The 23,472-nt window shown below is 34.1% G+C and overlaps 1 protein-coding gene across 2 annotated transcripts in view; it reads right to left on the bottom strand.

The window, feature by feature from the left end:
* Osi24 (Osiris 24) overlaps window positions 1–23,472 on the bottom strand; it is a 53,625-nt gene that overhangs the window by 17,992 nt on the left and 12,161 nt on the right. The gene's annotated exons all lie outside the window — the stretch shown is intronic.

The raw sequence follows: 23,472 nt of genomic DNA, 5'->3' as shown, positions 1-23,472 counted from the left end.
TCCCTGTTGGCATTATAATTTGTGGGACTTTGTTCATCCTATTTCTTCGTAAATGGTGATACGAAGCAGTAGACATAAACTATGAAGTGAAACTAAAAAAGATGGCCATCTTAGCATTAAATGCAAGAACTAAAATTTCGTAGGTGCTGTGTGTATACACGTGTGTGCCATTCTATGTATATACTCCGATGGATTACGAGGTGACCAAGACATAGAAAGTTTTGATAGCTATAGCATATAGGGTAACAATAGAGCCAAGTCTTCAAAAGGGCTGGCTTTAGATATCATTGCCGATAGTGTAATTGCGAATACACAACATTAGAGTTATATAGTAGATTTGTACAGCGAAATAATAAAAAAAAAACCTGACTAGAGTAACTGTTTTCTCTTATAACAGCGTACTCCCGGCATTCTCGCATGGTTAATAATAAAAAGGTTCAGTTTAAAGTTTCCGCTGTGATTTTACGACTGACGAAAAACCACCACAGTTTTATCTGATTATGTCCAAATGTGTCTCCTATACACTATACTGTAATGACGACGCAAATGATTGTATATTGTTTACTTTGTATGTGAGCCATTTTTCACAGCAAGAAAAACCAGCAATGTACGTCGAACCGCCAAAGTTTGGCAATCTGTTTATTGATAATGTCAAGTTGGTGCTGTACGCTTCTGTTTTGCGCCAAACACCAAAGTCATTGGGCGAAAGTAGCCTTAGTGGACAGTGGGTCGCGAAGACAACGCAGAAGCGATCCATTCCTTCATTCATATTCATGCATGAATTAATTAATATTCAAACATATGTCGTATTACGGTTCCCTACGAATTTGGGTTAGTTACATCAAATTAGAGTAGCTTTGGAGTGAAACTATGTAGTGTAAATTACCACTTTTAATTAAAATTCAAAATTCTTTACTCAACATAGTATGATATACATCACTTATTGCCAAAATGTTTAGTTATCGTCAAAATGTCTCATGACAACTTCCAAAGCTTAGGTGATGAAGACGAAGCGCAACAAACTTCACCGCTTTTTCTCCAAGGACGTCAATTTTCAAATGAGGGTCTTCTGTGGTTCTCTTCTCATTCTGTGGTTGTGTTTATTACTCAATCACCCAAAATCTACGATACGGGTTTTGATAAAATTTGGTACACGGATAGAATATCTGCGAAGAATGAGATACATATATCCTAGAATATTTACGGGACCTAAGTCCAATGATACCAAATGCACGGGCACAGGAAATAAAAATGACAATTTAAATTAATGTATATTTTGATGAGCAGAGATGGGCGGGTATATAGGTATTATTCAGTAATTTAATGATTTGTTTGAGCGCATAGATAATAACAAAATTCCCAAAGAGGTTGACTTCTGACGGCCGGGGGTAAAATTATATCCATACTAATTTCATAAAGTTTGTGAATTTGTATGTTTAAGGCGGGTAATCTCTGAAGTTACTGAAACAATTTAAAAAATTCTTTCACCATTAGTAAGGTACATTATCCAAGATTGCTATAAGCTATATTTTATCTCAAAATTCTCATAGGAGCGATGCCCCGGGCAACATCTAGTGAATGTATATTTTGATGAGCAGAGATGGGCATCTGTTAAGGAATATGATGATTTTTTTGAGCTGATAGATATAAATAAAACTCACAAAGAGGGTTGACTTCTGACGGCCGAGCGTAAAATTATTAAAGGTTTTTAAGCGGTTTCGAGAATCACAGTCAATCATGAAGCAGCCTGTCAGATGTGAGAGAGATAATCTAATTATTGTATTTGTTTAGTTATTTGTTCCAAACAAGCGTGGCATTGTTAATTACAATTAGTAAACTTTGAAGACAGTTCAGTGATCCGTTTGATGTGAGCCGCTGGGGTATTAAACATTTGCAAGGTAATTTACAATTTACACAAACGTGGTTTGTTTAATTTAATTTCTAACTTCATTCAACCATCTCAAAATTGTACTTAATAAAAAAATTCTAACCTAAAAATTACTATTTTTCATCACTTGTTCTATTGGCCCCGCTTCTGCTTATGACATGGCGACTGTTAGGAGAAATGGCATGCGTGTCTTAAGGTAAACGAATGCAAATCATCAGAACGCTGCTTTCTACCGGCTTTTATTTTTAGCTGATGTGAACGGGGCCTAACCCGGTGTCCGGGGTTAGTGACGGTATGCTAGAAGACGCTTTGCGACGATGTGCGTGAGTGATTATGATTACGGTGACAACCATGAATACAAATGAAAAAAAATTACATAGTTTGATAGAAAATTAATCACGTATTTGTTTGTTAGACTAGCAAAAATTAATGAAGCCGAAATCAAAATAAAAAGGTAGTTTTCAAGAATATTTGGGCCTGTAAAGTGCCGAAATAAATTAGTCATGAAATAAATAGGTATTGTTTTCATGCTTCAATCCGAGCGTTTTCGCTCGGATCGGTATTTCTAAGAAAAACAAAATTTTGGTCGCATCATTCTTATAATATAACCTATCCATACGAGTATAACAATATATCGCGCTGCGTCGCGCTACCTGCAAAGTTTTCGCCTAACTAGGACACTGGACAAGATGCATTAACCTTGAACGGAAATGTTTGAATGTACGTGTCGGTATGTGGGCATTTTTTGCCGTAATTTATTCGGTGGCAACACTAATGACATGATTAATATATAATGATAATATGAATGCCATCAATCTTCTAAACTATAACGAAATTTGTCTATTTAATTTAAGCAACTGGATTGGATAATAATTATCATATTTAAAGTACTTAGTTTTTTGAAGAAAAGCACTTCGAAGCGCGGATTGTAAGAAAGATTTCACATATCCTTTTAGAAATTTGTATAAAAGGATGTTTACGTCACGACTTTCTTATTATGATTAATCTGAATCTGCCCATATTAAGATTCATTACAATGTTACTAATTAATATACTACTAAGTATTGTAACGTCGTTTGAAATAAGCATCACGCAATCTCGTTATGCAAATAAATTAGTAGTTCATTATTTTTTTAAAACGTAAACTATATATAAACGAAAAAAATTACATAAGTACAACGACTGTCACGTCTATTTTTCATGGGTGTATTAAGTGATTACCATTGGCCAAATTCAAATTCAAATCATTTATTCAGAAATTAGACCTTCACAGGCACTTTTTCTCGTCAAATTTTATATTTATAGTTATTTACTCACAAGCTACAAATTACTGGCATTTCGGAACGACCACTGCTGAGAAGAAATGCCGAAATCACCACACACATTATAGAACTGGAAAAAATTATATTACCTATATATGTGTGTTCCTTGAGTGATCATACAGGATTGACATCAGACAGTCAATATATTGTAAAATCGCAGTCGAATCTTAAAAATCTTGAGGTTGTTTTTAAAGCTGACCCCGAGCTCCGCGGCGTCACAGCCCCGAACGCAAGAACGTGCGGAGATGACAGATAGAAGTTATTATCTTTTAGGAGAAATTAACTTTCAAATATTATTCACATGTCTAATACTAAAAGCCTAGTTAGGTTAAATGTTAATTTGTAAGTACAATAGAGAGATGTTTGAACGGAGATATTGACTATGCCTTGAACGTCTGATCCGGAGATGTGGTGTCACTGACATACAAAGAAACCGGTCGGGCTTGACGTGAAAAGTGAGTTTGATCTATACATTACAAAGTGTTATTATAGGATGTAACGAAGGAAGATATTGAAAGAAAGTTTTGAAGCATGGGTAATAATTTTTCGGCGGTGTGAATATACTTTCGCATTTATGATGCGAGATTTAAATGGCAATATTTAATTATTTGTCAATGTCAAAATTTTCTGACGTTACGTCAGTGACGTTAAAAGAATTGAGTTTGATTTATGTAAAAGAAGTTTATTGTGTGGTTCTTTTATAGTGTCCGAGAAAGGGTTACGAATATTCTATTATTTAGCTATCGATATGTAGATATACAATAGATAAATTAAAATTTACTGTAATTACATCTATACTATTATAATAAAGTTTGTTTGAGAACGTGTGTTTGAGGCGGGTTAAACTCCGAAACTACCGAACCGATTTCAAAAATTCTTTCACCATTGGAAACATTACCCAAGATTGCTATAGGCTATATTTTATCTTAAAATTCTTACCGGAGCAGTAGTATTTAATAAACTTGACGGTATTATTTTGTGTTTTTTTTTTTGTTTTATTATTTTTAACTTCAGTTGCAAATATAGATAATGTGTCTGTGGCTGTTTGATTGGAAACATCTTCTTTTATTATATGTCAGATGCCTTTAGGCGACTTGAACAAAAGAGAGAAAGTATGTTTTCCGTGGGTTTTAAACTGCATTACAAAGAATAATGGCGGCCATAATGTATAAAATTCTCATTACAGTTTTCTAATAAAACTTTGTATACCCCGAGGAATTAAAAGCTTAATTCGTTTAATGCTCCAAAAGATTAGCTTTCGGGGACAATGACTTTAAAAAGCTCAAGTTTGTAATACATAAGGCAAAGTAGCATAGACGAGTTATTTTATCGCTACTGGAAAAGTTCTTTAACACATTCACACACACTCAATCGAATTGGATTTACCTTTTAATATTCACAGGGGAAATATATATATATATATATAATACTATTAATAATTAAATACTATTTGTTGTTCAAAACTTAGTTGCAGTTAGCGTCATTAGTTTTGCAACCTAACCTGCACTTTGACATGATTCACCATTCCCATATACATACAGTAAATACGTCATTAATCTATACTATTATTATAAAGAGGTAAGCGTTTGTGAGTTTGTATGTTTGAGGCGGGTAATCTCCGAAACTACCGAACCGATTTCAAAATTTCTTTCACAATTAAAAAGGTACACTATCCAAGATTGCTATAGGCTATGTTTTATCTCAAAATTCCCACAGGAGCGAAGCCCCGGGCAACATCTAGTATTATCAAATAAATCGTATAAATAAATAGGCAAACGCAGTCCAAACTTAGATTTCTATAAGATAAAACCCTCGAAAAGGACAAAATTATCTGTCGTTGAATTTAAAAAGGTCCATACATCCATTAAGACCTTACAATTTTGAAAACATGTCTTGTCCAAATCTAAATTATTCATCACGAGCCTTTACCTTGGGTTTATCGGTGGTCAGTGGGCCCTAAAATCGTCCCTTCCTACCTTTCATTGCGACAGAAAGTTTTAAATTGCTCTCGGATGAATTGCCACATACTCGTATATATATCTGTGTGAAAACAAAAGTCCATCAATGACGTTACAAGCTTTTATTCAACTTTTAATGTACTAGATGTCGCCCGGGGCTTTGCACCCGTGGGAATTTTGAGTCATAATATAGCCTATAGCAATCTTAGATAATATACCTTTCTAATGGTGACAAAAATTTTGAAATCGGTTCGGTAGTTTCGGAGATTACCCGTCTCAAACATACAATCTCACAAACTCAAACGCTTACCTCTTTATAATAATAATATAGTATATACTTATATTATATATGTATAGTATAGATGTACCTTTATTCGGGTTGAATTTTATCACTCAATTTTGCAAGCAGATATCTTCAATCGATTGAGCTTGAATATATATACACCTTTGATGTTGACTTAAATAAATATTTTAATAAACTTTAACCTGCGCGCGGCTGACCGTACCATCTCTAATCGAATACGTAGACATAAAATTCAAATCATTTATTCAGAAATTAGACCTTCACAGGCACTTTTTCACGTCATTTTTATATTAAATAGTAATTTCTCACAAGCTACCAACTACTGGCATTTCGGAACGACCACTACTGAGAAGAAATGCCGAAAGAAACTCATTCGAACAGTGTTGGTCCCTATCATGCCAGAAGGACTTAAAAAGGTAGCCATTATATTTTAGTCTTCCTTGAATGATATTGCAGATTGAATCGGGTCAGAGCATTCGGCTAACGTATCAAATAAAGAAAAAAAAAAAGCCACAAAATAAAGTGCACACGTCACGAAGAGCGGGGCGATAGCCGAACCGTTTACCCCACTCGTCTGCCTCACCCCCCTCGCTTATTGTCGCAACCATGGAATGTACTTACTAAATCCATTGTAGCAACAACTTTTGTTAGAGAAACCGAAATATGGCGTATCCTCCCAGTTTTTCCCCAGTCTGCCCCGACCCATCTAGTTTTTAGTCGGTTATTTTAGTCCAAATAGTGTATGTTTATGTGTATGTTTGTACATACATAACAGTGAAAGGGTATATTGACACAGCACCCAAGCAGAACACAGATCTGCCGTCAGGGCACGCTGCATATTATGATTGGTAGTGATGTCTTAAAAGCATTGCTCAGTAGAGCATGAATTTATATGCATTGTGTGCGTTTTCTATAGTGCGTACGTTATATTCCTTTAATATTCTGCATGGTCGTGGTCGTTGCGTGGAATAAAACATAGATAAAATGGAAACCCTAATAACAAACCACTATTTTGTATTACCCAGATGGCGCACCCGGCTGAATTTTCGAGCGTTCTGAACGCCTGAATTATCCTCCTTCAAAATGAAGAACCATTCGAAAATCTTTAAAATCAAATGTTATCAAATGTTAATAAATTTTACTTTGATTATTAATTTTAAATTAAGGTAGTAAAAAGTTTCTTATGTCTTCGTTGAAATTTGAAGAAGGGTAATGGCGGCGGTCAAAACGCTCGAAAATTCACCCACCCAGGATCGGGTCCCGACAAGGGAACTCCTCGGTTTATAGAACGGACGTAGCTTTTTTTCACCGTTAAATGCAAAAATATCTCTCTGACGGCAATAACAGCTTAAGGTGAAAATAAATTAGGTATTACAGATCGAAATAATAGTAAATCTCGTAATTAATAAAACTGATCAATTAAAGTGACATTTAATTAACGTGTTATTTTTACCCATTCAAATAGCCCAATTATATTTTTTGTGATTAATGTGTCCAAGCTTGATCATATTAATCACAAATTTCTAGGACCATTATTTTTGTGTGATCAATTAACTAAACTAGGGCGGGAACCATCTACAATATAGTATTAATTCTATGGCTAACGTTTGAACAACACTCTAGTGTGAAGTCACAAATACTCCAAATACTCGTAAATGAGAGACGCTTGTATCGTTCCCTAGCTCGCATTCTACTGTGAATAACATAACTTTTGTGTCTCAATCTGTTGTAATTGTACCAACACGGGAATTAATTTTGTTTGTGCTCCGAAATTCTGTGATGATATCTCTCTCTTGCCATGTGGGGTATATAAATAAATATATTTTTATAGTCACATAACCTATGTCACCTCAGATTACTTTATTTAGGAAACTTATGACACCTCAATTGCCACGGGATAAGGCGTTTAAGATAAGAATAGTGGAATAAAGAAACTAATAAATAAATAATAAATATATTGGGACAAATCACACAGATTGAGCCAGCCCCAAAGTAAGTTCTAGACTTGTGTTATGGGATACTAACTCAATGATACTATATTTTATAACAAATACTTGTATAGATAAACATCCAAGACCCGGGCCAATCAGAAAAAGATCATTTTCCATCATGACGGATCGAACTCGGTTCAGGGGGCGAGCACTTTACCACTGCGCCGCCGAATAATTTGTCAACTTGAATACTACAAACTTGATTTCATGAAACATTCCTTTTACCGGTAAATATAGGTAAGTTGTTAGGTGAAACAAAAAGCAATTAGTTCTCAAAGACAAGGTTTAGTAATCCAACACCTCTTTTAATTAAATAAACAGTCAAACAAACTCTCGTAACCCACTTTGCCGCCGCTAACTACCGCAAACTACTTCTAGAATTTGATTGCCTCGCAATTTTCACCTAAGTGCTTTGCCCTACGAATATAATGTTAGACAATTAGGGATGTTCCACTTTTATCCTCGCGTAAATTGCTCATTCTCGTCAAACTATTCCCTGAAGCCAAAAATAAACCGAAATTTTGAAGATTCGGCTTTGATTTTACATCCGGTCGCGCGCCCCCCTCCCTGCATGAAGAATGTTATTGTTGCCTAGGCTATGTGTCCCTTAGTCGGCTCATACAATAACCACGTAAGGATATGGAGTGGACCATTAATTATATCTATAGAGTGGACCTATGCCAGGGCGGAACAACAAAATAATTTAAAATATAAAAAAATAACCTATACTATTATTGAGGTAGGCGTTTGTGAGTTTGTATGTTTGAGTCGGGCAATCTCCGAAAGTACCGAACCAATTTAAAAAAATATTTCACCATTGTAAACGTACATTATCCAAGATTGCTATAAGCTATATTTTATCTCAAAATTCCCACGGGAGTGAAGCCCCGGGCAACATCTAGTATTCTATAAAAAATGTTAGCCCTTATAGAGCCATTCCGCATTTCTGAGTCGCGCTCTGTCATTTTTACGTCTGTCGACATATAACGCAAAAATTGTGAACTGTGAAAACTACATTAAATTCTATTCAACAGTTTTTGCGTGATGGGTAACAAACATATAGACATGCAAAAATTCTAAAAAAAATTGTAATAGTATAGTATAAAATAAAAGTATGGAGATACGACATAAGTCAAAGCACGTTAGTGTCAAAATCTATAAAACAACGGAGCTTGATATTTTTATTTTGTAAAATAAAACAAAATGAAGGATTGTTTGCTATATTTATATAGTTACTAGCTGCAGCCCGGGACTTCGCTACCATAGGAATTTCGGGATAAAAAGTACCCTATGTGTTGCTCCAGATTATATTCTACCCGTGTACCAAATTTCATAACAATCGGGCCAGTAGATTTTGCGTGAAAGAGTAACAAACACATATCCTCACAAACTTTCGCATTAATAATATAAGTAGGAAGTGGGATTTAAATACTAGTTGACATAAATTAAATGCAGATTTATATAATACTCGAAATCTGTGCGGCAACCTAAAGCAAAGGTCTATCTGAGTATTCAAATTGATGGCAAACCTTTACGGTAGACACAGTTAATGGTTACCTTTGGGCCAAATCATTAATAATTGTCAGTTTTGGATGGGTTGACTTATTCGATCTGTGAATTATTTAGATACTAGCGGTTTGTCCCAGCTTTGCTCGGATAAAACCTTAAAACCCTAATATAAAATAAACGCATATCTTCCTCGGGAACTTATTTATTAAAAACTCGCATCAAAATCCGTTGTGTTCTTTTAAAGATCTAAGCACATACATACATATCATAGCAGTGTAGTATGTATGTATATGTATGTATGTCTAAAACTTACACGGATATTATTACTAACTATATAATTATTCTAATTATTAATACTTATAATAAGTTGTGTTTTATGATATTTTACTTACAATTATATATAATGGTAATTTAACAGCTTAATATAGTTATCAATGTTACATACCTGAAAAAGAAAAAAAATCTAGTTAAAAACAAGAGTTTAGTAAATATTTCTTTTTGGAAACGAAATAATAAATTTAATCTTGTAGATTTGCGTAATCTTTATGAAAATGAGGCACTTTCTTATATCGGACACGTAAAAGAAAGTAATGATTGTATAAGTATAATATAATTGACAGTAGGTAGGTGTAACATACATAATTTTATACATGCATTATCAGATTTTGTATGCAAGATATGTTTCTTTTGATGTCGTCGTCACTTTCCGCCGTCCGCTTTTGATGTAACGCTGTTTTCCCGCCAATTTCGAAATGATTTGGAGTTTATGGTTACGTCTTTTTTTTGGCAACGTATCGCGATGAAACCTATACCAGATTTTATTTAAGTTAGACCATATGCAAATTTTTTTTGCGTGATGCGCGAACAAACATACAGACAGGCAGGCAAAAATTCTAAAGAAATTGTTTTGGCTTCTATTAGTCCCATAAAGACCGTAATTTAAGTTTATTGTGTACATAAATTGATAAATAAATAAATATATCCATCCGTCAAAATAAAGCTCACGCTAATCTACTTTTTTCTATACATTTAGTGTAATTTTGACAATTCTATTACATTTTATGATATGGAATATAATTTATGAGACCATATGGAGTTATCGTCGCTATAAAGCTAATAATAATGTTTATGTCATTCATTAATGTAATCTCATAAGTAACAGTGCATTTGAGTAATGTATTACTCAAATCGACGACATAAGTAGTGATTACTATAGTTATAAACAATGTCCCTAATTGTTTGTTGCATTTGTCTTGAAGATTTCCTAAAGAAATTTTCATTTGAACATTCTTCCGATGAAATCTTTCGGGAATATCCAAAAATTATATCTGACCGTTATCATTCATCCGCGAAAATTTTTAGAACAGCACTTAATAATCACTACAGTGATTAAACTAGTTATTTTGTGAATAAGAATATGGATTGAGTCATTATAATAATATTTTTATCAGTATATTGATGTCGATTAAGACAATAGACACACAAATAGAAATACACAATAAAAAATACCGTAAAGTCACTAAAAAATAAAAAGACTGGAATTTTTCAAAGATACATCATTAAGGATTTTCGCTTGATATAATTTTAATAAATGTACAGCACTATACAAACTAAGCTTTGCTCAGCCTTTATTTTTTTAAATAAACTGTCAAAGTCTTGTTTCTTGTATGACATAAATAAATGCCGCCTTTTTGCACGTCACATTTTTTCTTCTCCTTCTAAGCAAGCATGGACGTGATGCAAAATTTTGTATTTTAAAATTATTAAATAAAAAGAAGTATTTATCAAAAAAAAGGCTAGGCCTAAGGCTGAGCCGCAACATCGGGTCCAATCGACACAAATAGAAACAGGCACAACCTACCCGGAACCGCAGACAAATATTTGTTTCAAAACTCTCTGTAAATGTTTGCAATGAGTCGATTTTAGTGTTGTAGAAGTTACATACAAATCACAAAGATTGAGCTAGCCCTAAAATTAAGTTCGAGACTTGTGTTATGGGATACTAGCTCAACGATACTATATTTTATAACATATAACATATATAGATAAACATCCAAGACCCGGGCCGATCAGAAAAAGATCATTTTCCATCATGACCCGACCGGGGATCGAACCCGGGACCTCTCGGTTCAGAGGCAAGCACTTTACCACTGCTCCAACGAGGTCGTCAAAAATGAATCAATTTTATTCAGTTACAGATGTACGTACATTCATAAGAAACAAAGTAAGTGAAATACAAAACATATGTTTAAATAATGACTATTTTATGGTGGTTTGTTTTGTGGCGGGAAAACGGTTTACTACACTTAATGTCACTTTAATGTTACATCCTAGAAGCTATCGAAGAAAAATATCAAATCTCGGGTAGTTTTTATTACGATCTGATGTTCATGCAGACTTTCCCCTTATCATTTATACTTTTTTCTTTATAATAATAAGTAAACAGGTCATATACTACTTTAAAGTATTTAAATAATCTTATATAAGAACTTTAGAAGATCATTTCGACTGAACTACAAACTTTACCAAACAAATACTGAAGACACGTGTTCGTTTTTATTATCGTTATCATTACATATGAAACAAAGTCGTTTCCCGCTGTCTGTCTGTCCCTATATCTTTCATCTGTGTGTCTTCCCACTAATCTGTCCGTTATCTGTCTGTCCCTATGTATGCTTAGAATTTTGATGTCGCTCTTGTTGAGCGATTCAAGAGGAAGGTTTATATATGCATAATACACACAAAAAAGTGGGTCTTATTATACGTTTCATTATATTTGTTGCCGATAGCCTGAACTAAAGGCAAATATATATCCGAAAGCAGAACTCCGTGGACATTGCTAATATTTTTGAATTTGTATTGTATGACGAAAATTTTAGGGCACGGTACCTATGTTGAAATTTGCCTTTAGTTCAGGGTACCCTGAACAATCCTACTAATATTATACTAAATGCGAAAGTTTGTGAGGATCTGTGCATGTATGTATGTTTGTTACTCTTTCACGCAAAATCTACTGGACCGATTGTTATGAAATTTGGTACACGGAATGAATATAACCTGGAATAACACATAGGGTACTTTTTATCCTGAAATTCCCACGGGAGCGAAGCCACCGGGCGTAGCTAGTGTATTAAATAATGTTTACATTAGCTATGTAATAACTGTATAAACAAAGCGCGATCCCCTTTACTCCCAGGCGATGAAACTATCTTAATTACTGTTTATCTATATTTAGAAAAGTCTTCGAAATTCCAGCTGTGGACAATGGTCTCCCAGTCTAGTCCTTCAAACTTAGACAAACACAGACAGAACTCCAAGTTGTGGAAGCGAAGTTTACACTAATTTATTTCTATTTTATTGCTTTTGAGAGTTTTAATACTTCTTATATTTATACGGTTATATTTTAAAGGTTTTTATGAGATGACTACGTAGTTATAAGTTTTTAACGTTTTAATATTGTGTTAGTACATGGGAACGTCATTGTTACCTATCACCTCAGGCTTCGCAAAATTAGTCACCTCATACGACATCCACGGGAGGATATGGAATGGTCATAAGACTTAGAATAGTCTAAGGCGGAACTACACGCCTTTATAAACAAATAATTTTACTTATACGTCGTCAGAAGATCAATCGCATCTTCCATTTCCGAAATTGGAGCCATTCTAAAAACATTACCTTAATTTATCACATTAGGGACTCAAGTATACATAAAGTGTTCTTCATTATGGTTAACTAGCTTTTAGGCTAGCCCACGGTTCCGTCCGCGCGGAAAAAAGTACATTTCTCACGGGAAATGTACTTTTTCCCGGAATGAAATTGTTCTAATGAAAACGAATGTAGGTACTTCTTCGTATGCTCTATATTTATGAGAGATTTCATTTAGTTCGGTTGATTAGATAAAGCGTGAAGAGGTAACAGACAAATAACCAACTTAATTTCACATTTAGATACATAGTTGGGTGTTGGGATGATAATATGAACTGGATACTTAATTTACAAGTTATTATTACTCTTATTAATTAGAAACGCAATGATGCCAAGCCAACAGCTCGATAAGATTGCGTTGCGTTTTTTATTTCCTTGGAAACTAGTGAGCTTTCCTCGCTCATTAATATTGTCAATATCTCAGCAACGTATCGCGATGAAACCCATGCAAGATTTTAAGTTAGACCATCCGCTATGCAACTGAGATAACCACATCAAATTCCATCCAGTAGTGTTTACGTTTTGCGCGAACAGACGTAGAACACTTACAATTTTATTATTATGTAATATATAGAATATAGAGTATATAGATATAGATCGTATTGATAATAATAATGACTGAAACGCTCAGATTAGAAAGAGAGAGAAGTAAACAACAATAAAAAATTATGACCTTTTGTTTTGCATTATCCAAATATGACTGCCGTATAAAAGTGGTGTTAACCCAATTGGAAGATAGCCAATGCTTTTTCCTGGCGACTACTATTGCATACTAAACAAAACAAGATACAAATATCGCAGTCTTTACATCAATGACAATTTTTATTACAATGCCATTTTTATAGGGTTACTAGCTGTTTACACGTGAATAAATTCAGTGTAGAATAGTTACTTCTGTCGGCATAATTATAATTTTTGTGTTAACTCGTGTGTGATAGCCAATTCAGTCGTTTTTGGTCGTCTTTTCAACATGATTTTCATACAATCTTTCACCCCCATTATGGGTTGATTTAAAAAAAAAATTGGTTGCACTCCAGGAGTGCCGTAATGTGAGTATTTTAAACGTATCCTGGCGCAAGTGTAGCTATCACAAAAAGTGCACAACGCCCGTAAAGAAGTTTTCACTTCAAAAAGTGGTTAACGTGAAGATGATTCTTCGGATGATACGGATAGTAGACTAATATTTATATTTATGAATAGGTATGTTCAGTTCCACATGAATTTACATAATAATTTGCAGTTTCAATTTATTTTCATCACTCTAGTGTCTTACTCATATTTTCCTATCACGGCTTGGGAAAATAATTCCACATCGCCTACATCGATCAAGAAAAACTAGTAATAGCCGGTTTCCTGTTTTTACCGTTAATTCTGAATTAAACTGGACTAAACTGGTTTAATCTAGCTCTCAATTGATCCATATGGCTGTTGGCCCAGTGCCATAGGTCTTACCATGGAGCACAGATTCCGTGAATCCGTGGGTCTTAAAACGAATACATTTCAGTTTATCATTAATCTTTCATTTATAAAAGAACTTTATTACGTAGAACACGTCATGTATCTGTTTGTTTGAAATAACTTTATTGCACTGCAGCGCCCCGGGGCTTCGCTCCCGCGTTAATTTCGGGATAAGAAGTATTCCAGATATCTTTCTATATATATAAATATGTTATCAAATATTCCGTGACGTGGCAATCACCGTGCCAAGAACGCTGGCACGTTGATTTTGATTTTCATATAGTGGTTTTATTTTTATCTCCTTACTCAAATGGGTAATATTGAATTTATACACCACCTGCGCGAGCTGCATTTCATTTCTCAATTTTTCGTGGGTGTGAGCAGCTTTACGCCAAAATAAAGTATTATGTTCTGATAAAATAATTTCAAAAAGATTTTTCCAGAGTTTAATATACCGGTGCTTTCATTACTACGTTAAATGATGTTATATTTGAAAGTAAAAGTAATATCAAAAATATATTCCGATTTTGTTCATAGAGTTTCGTACTAAAGAATTTAATAATACTCTGAAAATCAGCTCTGTTCTTAGTAATTCTTTATGAATTCCTTATCTATCGGGTAACTATTCCTTAACTATCGATAACGATTGAATGGAAAAGTCAGCTATTTCCTTAAATCCTATAGTATCTGAGTAGTATAGTATCTGTGTACTATTATCGATATAATCCATGACTTTTCCATTCAACCGTCATCGATAGTTCGACATCACAAATCTGCGTTATGCATTTTGCCGCACAGTAATAATTTATCGACTGAAATTTGCGTGCGACTCAGACAATATGGCACCACAGCACTATCATTGAATATTGTCATTATTTCAAATAGATACCTTGGAAAACTTTAAGCTTTTCGCATTTAAAAGCTGAGAAAAATACGTTAATATTATATCTAATATTTATTACATCCATATTATTAATAAATAAATTATAAATAAATATATTGGGACGAATCACACAGATTGAGCTAGTCCCAAAGTAAGTTCGAGACTTGTGTTATGGGATACTAACTCAACGATACTATATTTTATAATAAATACATATATAAATAAACATCCAAGACCCGGGCCAATCAGAAAAGGATCGTTTTCTATCATGACCCGACCGGGGATCGAACCCGGGACCTCTCGGTTCAGTGGCAAGAACCTTACCACTGCGCCACCGAGGTTGTCAAATATTAAATATAATCAATACTAATATTATAAAGAGAAGATTTGTAATGAGTAAACTCAAGAACTACTGGACCAATTTTGATGGGCACAGATAGACGAAACCTTCAGGCTACTTTTTTATTATGGTTTTACTCGAGCGAAGTCGAAACTTGCCGCTGGAAGGTTAATATTTTTTTTTTACAATTTTTTAATTTTGGGATATTTATATAGAAATATTTTTGACATTTATATATGGACTCAGTATGGGGTAGGTTAATTAATTATCTTTAGGTTTTCTGTTTCAAAATTGAGTTCCACCAGAATAGACATATACATACATAGTCATATTGCAGGTTAAATAAAAGCTTGAAACTATTATTTAAAACCACTTTTGGTTTTAAATAATAAGTTCGACTGTAATATAACTAACTAGCGGCCCGTCCCGGCTTCGCTCGGTTAAAAACATAATAAATTAGACCCCTCAACCTTCCTTAGGAATCACTATCTATTGGTGAAAAATCCTCATGAAAATCCGTGTTAGTAGTTTTCGAGTTTATCGCGAACAGACAAGACGCGGCAGAGGATTTTGTTTTGTAATATGTAAGGATACCAAACGCAATAAGAGTCAATACTTTGGCCATACTTTCGTTCTTGCACGATATCTCCGGCATTCACTTTCACAAATAATCGCATCGAGCGACGGAAATAAATGCTTCAATTAACCGATTATAATTACAAATGTTAAGAATTTATGTGTTGAGGCTTGTGGTTCCCCCCTAGAATAGGGCCATATCGTATTCTCCCGTAGATGACGTATGCGGTGACTAAGGGACACATGTTGTATGTAACAGCTTTTAGCTGACGTTAGGCGGTCGGTTGTGACAACATATCACAGCTGAAGCTTTTATAATTTAAAATTGTAAGTCTCCAAATTTCAAGGTCTTTTACGCTATATTTTTATGAATGCGCTCAGAAGAATAAGTAAGTTTGTAATTCGTGATATTCGCACGACCTATTGACCTTAAAGGGACTTTCTGCCATGTGGCACTTTCGCTCGGGCTAAAAATAAACTGGACAGAAAAGGGTCGCTTTCATATATGGTATTATGACCATATGGGTTCGAACTAATGATAACCGGCAAAGAGGAAGACCAAGGACAAAAGTGTCAGAAAAGAAAGCAATGACTAACCACTAGATGGTCAGGTGTGTACGTACAGTACAGTCCACATAATGGCCACGACGCTCACCCAGTCAGTCATGACGAATACGACTAAATATAAACTAGTTGTTCGCCACGAACTTAAACCTCGCGAACACAATAAATTACGATGAGTTTTTACAAAATTGTGAATATTTTAAACACTACTTAACCAATTGATGCCCCACGAACTTGAAAATTATATTGACAGATCCTACATACCTTTTAAATTTCATTAAAATCAGACTAACGGTTCGAAAGTACATAAAAAAAATGCAGTATTGCCCCAAGTTGATTTGTAGCTTGTAATTAAGTGGGAAAATACCTATGAAAGACGTAGAAGCGTGAAAGCAATGTCTCCCTCATTTTCCTTCTCGTCGCCGTCGGCTTATTTCATTTTTCTTCTTTACTTCCTATCGTCTTCGGAATTTTTAATTGACAGAGGCACTCGTATCCTTAGCGAGAATAAGGTGAGGCTTTTGCCCAACAGTGGAACATAATCGCCACGGAACAATATGTAATTGAACTTTATATATGTTCGGACTAATTCAAACATGACTTCGGAACAATATAGATTTTATATATGAATATTCAGCCACAACGAGGGAGAACAAAATAAAAATTCCCGGAAACATTAATTATAGAGTCAAACGTGAGTCCCTTTGTCTTTTGGGCCGTGAATATTCCAATGATCAAAATTTATGTACCAAGAGAGCATGAGCATTAAGTCAGCCAAAATGAAGACGGGAAAGCAAATTGGACGAAATAAACACAGCATTTGTGTAAGTAATATAAAATATTGACTTTATTGGACTGTAGGGGATGGCTTTCTTTAGTTAAATCTTTTTATTTTGCGACCATAAAGACCTATAAATATTTTTCTAAAATAACTTATTGTACTTATATACAGCTCATTACATACAACATAGAGCTCTCTTATGGTTTTATTTATTATATGTATAGATAAGAAATAACACAATGATCATTGTTATTGATCTACTAGTAACTTTAGTTTAGTAGATTTTAAAAGTATACTCATAATTTTAGTTACTATTCGTAGGTCAAAAGATGTGTTGTAGCTCGATATTTGCAGTTTTTAAAACTAATTATTTTTACGAGTTTTAATTTTACTTTCCCTGAAATTTACAATGTATGGTCTTTTGCAAGTTAATTTTCACCCTCTTCTCCGATTGATAGCAAATTCGGGATGCACCTTTAGTTTGGATGACAATGCAATATTCTGATAAGCAAGATCTGATTTTGGACCAGGATCGCTCCCAACAGGGGAAATCCTCGACGGCTTACTACACCAAGACCTCTCTGACGATAATAAAAATGTCGGTTTTGTAAAAAAAATAACATATTTCTATGGTTTTTCGGTTTAGTGGTTGTGTAGAGTTTCCTTTTCTTGTCTCATAATTAGTATCATCTAATTAATTTAAAGCAATAGTAAATTTATGCTATTCGTGTTTTTTATGAATTTTCCTCTCGTTCTACTACGACTCACTATCCTCCATATTAAATAGATCGGTGTACACGTGTTTCCAACAAGATTTCAAATTTATTTCATCAAATATTTTTCATGGAAAACTAATATAGCATCTAATAATATTTTCAAAACACAGAAAAGTGACACGATATTGCAACAAAGTTTTTAAATTTTCGTAAACAGCTTTTTACAACTTGGCCGAGACGCCAATCCAAAGTAGACTTTATACTTTATCATGCGAAATATCACAGAACCGCAGCGGTCTAATGATTGAGACGCTCGACAGTGATGTAAAGGTCTTCAGTTCAAATTCATGAGAGTTTAGATAGTTCAGTTGGATACAATTCATTCTATCATTGGATACTGGAAATATTACAATAATCTGTGCTTTGGCTCTGCAATAAATCAACATTGCTCATGTTTACTACAATGTCATTGTCAGTAGTTTGTAGCGTGTGAGAAATTAGTATTTAATATAAAATTTGACGTGAAGAAGTGTCTGTGTAGGCCTAATTTCTGAATAAATGATTTAATTTGATTTGATTTCAGGGAAAAAATAGTTTATTGTCACATTTATATTATTTCAAGTTGAATATTTTTACACAGTAAGGTTAGAGTAATTCAGAGTCTGTTTACCTAATTTTTCCACAGATTAGATACAGAATCACGTCTTTATCTCTTACGTGCTAGACAGAGCCTATATATGCAACATATTTGAAATATGACGTGAAAAAGTGTGAAGGTCTAATTTTTTAATAAATGTTTTGATTTTGATTCCGTTTATAGCACCAACATGAAAGACTATAATTTAATGGTTAGAATATTCAGTCAGTCAGTAACATAATATCCTAACTAATATTATAAATGCTAAAGTAAGTTTATTTGTTTCCGAGGGATATTTACGCGGGCGAAGCTGCGAGCGTAAAGCTAATATTGAATAAAGTCTATAAAATCGTTCGCATCAAAAAAAAATTGTAAAAATAATTAGTCGTAAGGTAAAAGTAGCAGGTATATGCGTTTCAATGTGTGTCACTCGATATTGTATGCGAGCTAGTAGCAGTTGGCAACGGTTGCGCGAAGACAAATGTTACCAACTATTGTAGAAAGTTTTGATTGGTAACAAATATCGTCTCAATGTTTTAGTTGGTTATTCGTGTATAATGCGTTTTTAAATTCGATAAAACATTGGATCTGTTATCTTTAATGTCTTTGGTGAATAATATTGTTATGTGGAGCCTAATTATAATAAATCTGTGTTTTAGTATTTCTTGTTTGGCAATAGAAACATATCATCTGTGAAAATCTAAACTATTACAGTTCATGAAATAAAGCCTGGTGACGGACGGACTGATAGACAGATGAACGCCCAGCGGTGTCTTATTAATAGGGTCACGTTCTACCCTTTGGATATGAAACCCTAACGATTAATCAAAGTATTTATTTTCCAAATAATTCAAACTTCAAGGAAAACCAATCGCAGAGAGTCTATGAAGCTTATTTATACAAGAAATGAAAGACTTCACAAACGCCTTATTAAGTATTTAAATTAATTCCAGTATTTGACAGATTAAAAGCTAATCTTGTTTAAAATTTAAATTATGTTTTAATAAGCTTTTGCTCACGTCTTCATCCGCGTAATTTATATATATATATATATATATATATACCCTCTAGCGTAGTCCTAACAAAATGTTCAAAAAATTTTAAGATTGGTCGAGTAGTTAGATAACTCGTGAAGACAAACAAACTTACTTGTACATTTAATAATTTTAGGATATACCTACCTACATCTCAAAATCGAAATTGTGCGTAGTGCGACTTTGCTATTTACATATTAGCCAATCACAGTGCGCCATGTGACGCAACGACAACAACGCTGCATTGTGATTGGTTCGTTGTGTTAGTTCGTTACACTTCGAATCGGCTGGATAGTGAGAAGTGAAATGCAAATCCGTACTCTGAAATTCTATAAAAGTTGAATTATACTGATACACGGAAACAAAAATACGTAATTAATTGTGAACATTTGAGCACAAGTTTATACATAGCATTTTCAATATCAAATCGGTTCAACGCATGATTTATTTTCTTTATCTATACGTCACCACAATTATAATTTACTTAAAACATTCAATTGGATGAAAAATCGAACATAATATCCCAACTAATATTATAAAGGCGAAAGTAAGTTTGTTTATTTGTTTGTTTTTTACATCTTTACGCTTTAACTGCTCAGCCAATCATCTTGAAATTTTGCACACATGTACAAAGTTTGAAGTATGGAGAAAGACTCTTTCAAAATTTATTTTTCCGGGATTCACGCGGGCAAAGCCGCGGGTAAACGTCTAATGTAATAAATATTCTGGAAAATCATTAGCTAATTCTCTATAGTTGACGCTATAACTACAGAACTATTACAGCCTAATGGTTAGACTTGACCCCTTGGCTTATGACCTCTACAACGAGATGAAATTCAAATCTAAATCATTTATTCAGAAATTAGACCTTCACAGGCACTTTTTCTCGTCAATAATATTTATAATTATTTCTCACAAGCTACAAACTACTGGCATTTCGGAACGACCACTGCTGAGAAGAAATGTCGAAAGAAACTCATTTGAACAGTGTTGGTCCCTATCATGCCAGGAATGTATACCTAGATTGACTACGTTGGCGACGAACGTGCAAAGTGTAGACAAAAAATAAGGATAGGACCATGGGCACCGACGCTCAACAACTGAGGAAGTACAAACAGTACAAACGCTGAAAGAGGGAAAAGGAAATTTGGCGGCATAAAGAAACACAAATATGAACTCTGAATACTCCTTTTTGGCGCAGTCGTGTAAAAGAAGCTAAATAATATATACAGGTAAATAAGGTCAAATGTTTTCAGAATTTTTTCCGAAAGAAACTTTCCTCATATTTAACAAACTTTCTTTCGAGTACGTTGAATGTGAGTTCAAATGTTAATACTTCCCTTTGTAATTTAACCTCGTTAAGACTCCCGAGTCTTCGAATCTTAATTTATGATTAATGCGTATTCACAAGTTCTATTTTTGTGTACAGTCAACAGCGCATCAACTTGTTCAATTTGTTGTTCATTAGCCGCTATTACCAACGGATAAGAGCACACGCACGTAATTCACACTTTGTCACTGTCATAGAAACGCAAAATGACACGAGAAATAGTTAATATATGCAGAAATCCGTTTACGCCAGTTTTCTCTCGGGCATAAACCAATCTCCAAAAATAAATATGTGTTCAATTTTAGACATAATAACATAATATAATAAAGAACGATAAGACATTCTAACGGAAAGTGAGTAAAAGCGAACCACTTTATTATGGTGCTTTCACCAAATAGTAAACTGACATACAACGATTGAAAAAGATCAAATTTAGCAACATGGAACATGAGGAGCATCCTAGGGATTTAAATAATATGTGTCATGAAATATAAACATGCATAAAATATAATAAACACGCGACAACATCTAAAATAAATAATAAATAACATAAACTTGACGAAAATATAAATGCGTTCTCCCATTGCAGCGCTCGTCTGGGTCCTTAATTGTTACTTATTATTGTAAACAAAGATCTACATGATACATTAAGGAAGCAATAAATGAATTGATTTTGATTTTATGCAGGCGCACGGCCAAAATGGTGGAGCAAGTTGGGACTTTTAAAACAATAAAAAATTCCCACTTTGGTCACATATCGAGGATCTTCCAGTACCATCTTCAAATTATAATGACGGAAAAGATTGTCGGAAAGCGAAACGTGGGAGAACGCAAGATGTCTCGGCTCTAAAACATCAGAGAGTGGACGGGGGTCAAAACAGTCGAATTATTAAGACTAGCTCTGGATAAGACAAAATTTAAGGAACTGACAGCCAACAGGATAGACATCATCTAGTATACTTCAGTGTGAATTCAAAAAGGTTGCAATTTATATGATAAGTTATAATGTATACAATCAATTAATTTAAAACTTTTCTATTGTTTTGGATATAAACCTAGTAAAATAAAGTGAATTAATTGGCTTTGAAGCTTAACGGCTGAGGAAGAAATCGGGAAAAGGATCAGGGGCTGATTCTCACACAATCGATGAGTGTGAGATGAAAATTGATGATAATTTCATCAATTTTCTCCAATATAATAAGGGTCGAAACAGTTCAATCGAACTCATCGCATTAGGGGATATATTAAATTCACGCAAGCAAAGCTATAAGCGAATAAAATTGTAAATCTCAAAATGCATCTGGGTCGACTATAACATTTCAACAAGCGCGGATCAAAGGTACATAACATAATGTGAATGAGACCAAAAGAAAACTGCACATTCATTGTTGATATTTTAACAAAAAATTGAGCGTATCTTTGTGTCTACAATGTTCGTTTCGTTGTAGAAATTTCAACAAGTGCATCTTTCCAGCTGGGGGGACGTTTAAATGACTGTTGATAATAATTAAATAAATAATAAATAAATATATTAGGACAAATCACACAGATTGAGCTATCTCCAAAGTATGTTCGAGACTTGTGTTATGGGATACTAACTCAACGATACTATATTTTATAACGAATACATATATAGATAAACATCCAAGACCCGGGTCAATCAGAAAAAGATCATTTTCCATCATGACCCGATCGGGGATCGAACGCGGGACCTCTCGATTCAGTGGCAAGCACTTTACCACTGCGCCACCGAGATCGTCAAAATGTTGATGGCGATGACACATAAAATATATGTATTCCCCAAACACGCATCAATCGTTAAGCGAATATTAATGACTTTTGTCATACTATACTAATGTAAGTATAGTGTATATTTATATGTGGAATACTTTTCAATTCGTAGCCAAAATAATCTTCCGAATTGCTGCTTAAACGACCAGTAAAATGTGGTATATATATATTAGACGATTTTGAGTGAATACAATGTTAAATTGTAGTAAAGACTAGGAGCTACAAGCTTTGCGAGGTTAGAGAGTTGGTCAATGAATTAGAGCATTACAATACACTAATTGTCTTGCCCTATGTGACCTGCCACTGAAAGACCTATGACGTCACAGAAATGTAATTTCGGTAGCATTGCAATTGGTTCTTACAAATTTAGCCGAGTCGACACGCTGAGAAGATAAAGAAGGGCACAGGCGTTTAATGTCATGATCATGATTGGACCATCTTCCAGGAAACAAATTATATGACCAACACAATTAAATCAATAACTGATTTATATAATCGGCTTTCTTGCAATAAAACGATGCTTCTTCTTCTTCATAGTCGTATTCCTCATGGCTGAGGGTCATTGTGTCACGTGGTCATTACGTGGAATGAAACACACACAACAACTTTCTAGGCATTATCAATGGGAGTGGTTTGCCATTGCCTTCTCCATTTCATACACAAGTTAATAATTATCAACTAG

Source organism: Plodia interpunctella, chromosome 24, assembly GCF_027563975.2.
Source record: "Plodia interpunctella isolate USDA-ARS_2022_Savannah chromosome 24, ilPloInte3.2, whole genome shotgun sequence".
NCBI classification, from domain to species: Eukaryota; Metazoa; Arthropoda; class Insecta; order Lepidoptera; family Pyralidae; genus Plodia; species Plodia interpunctella.
The sequence above is the reverse complement of the archived record's forward strand: the minus strand, read 5'-3'. Positions and strand labels throughout refer to the sequence as shown.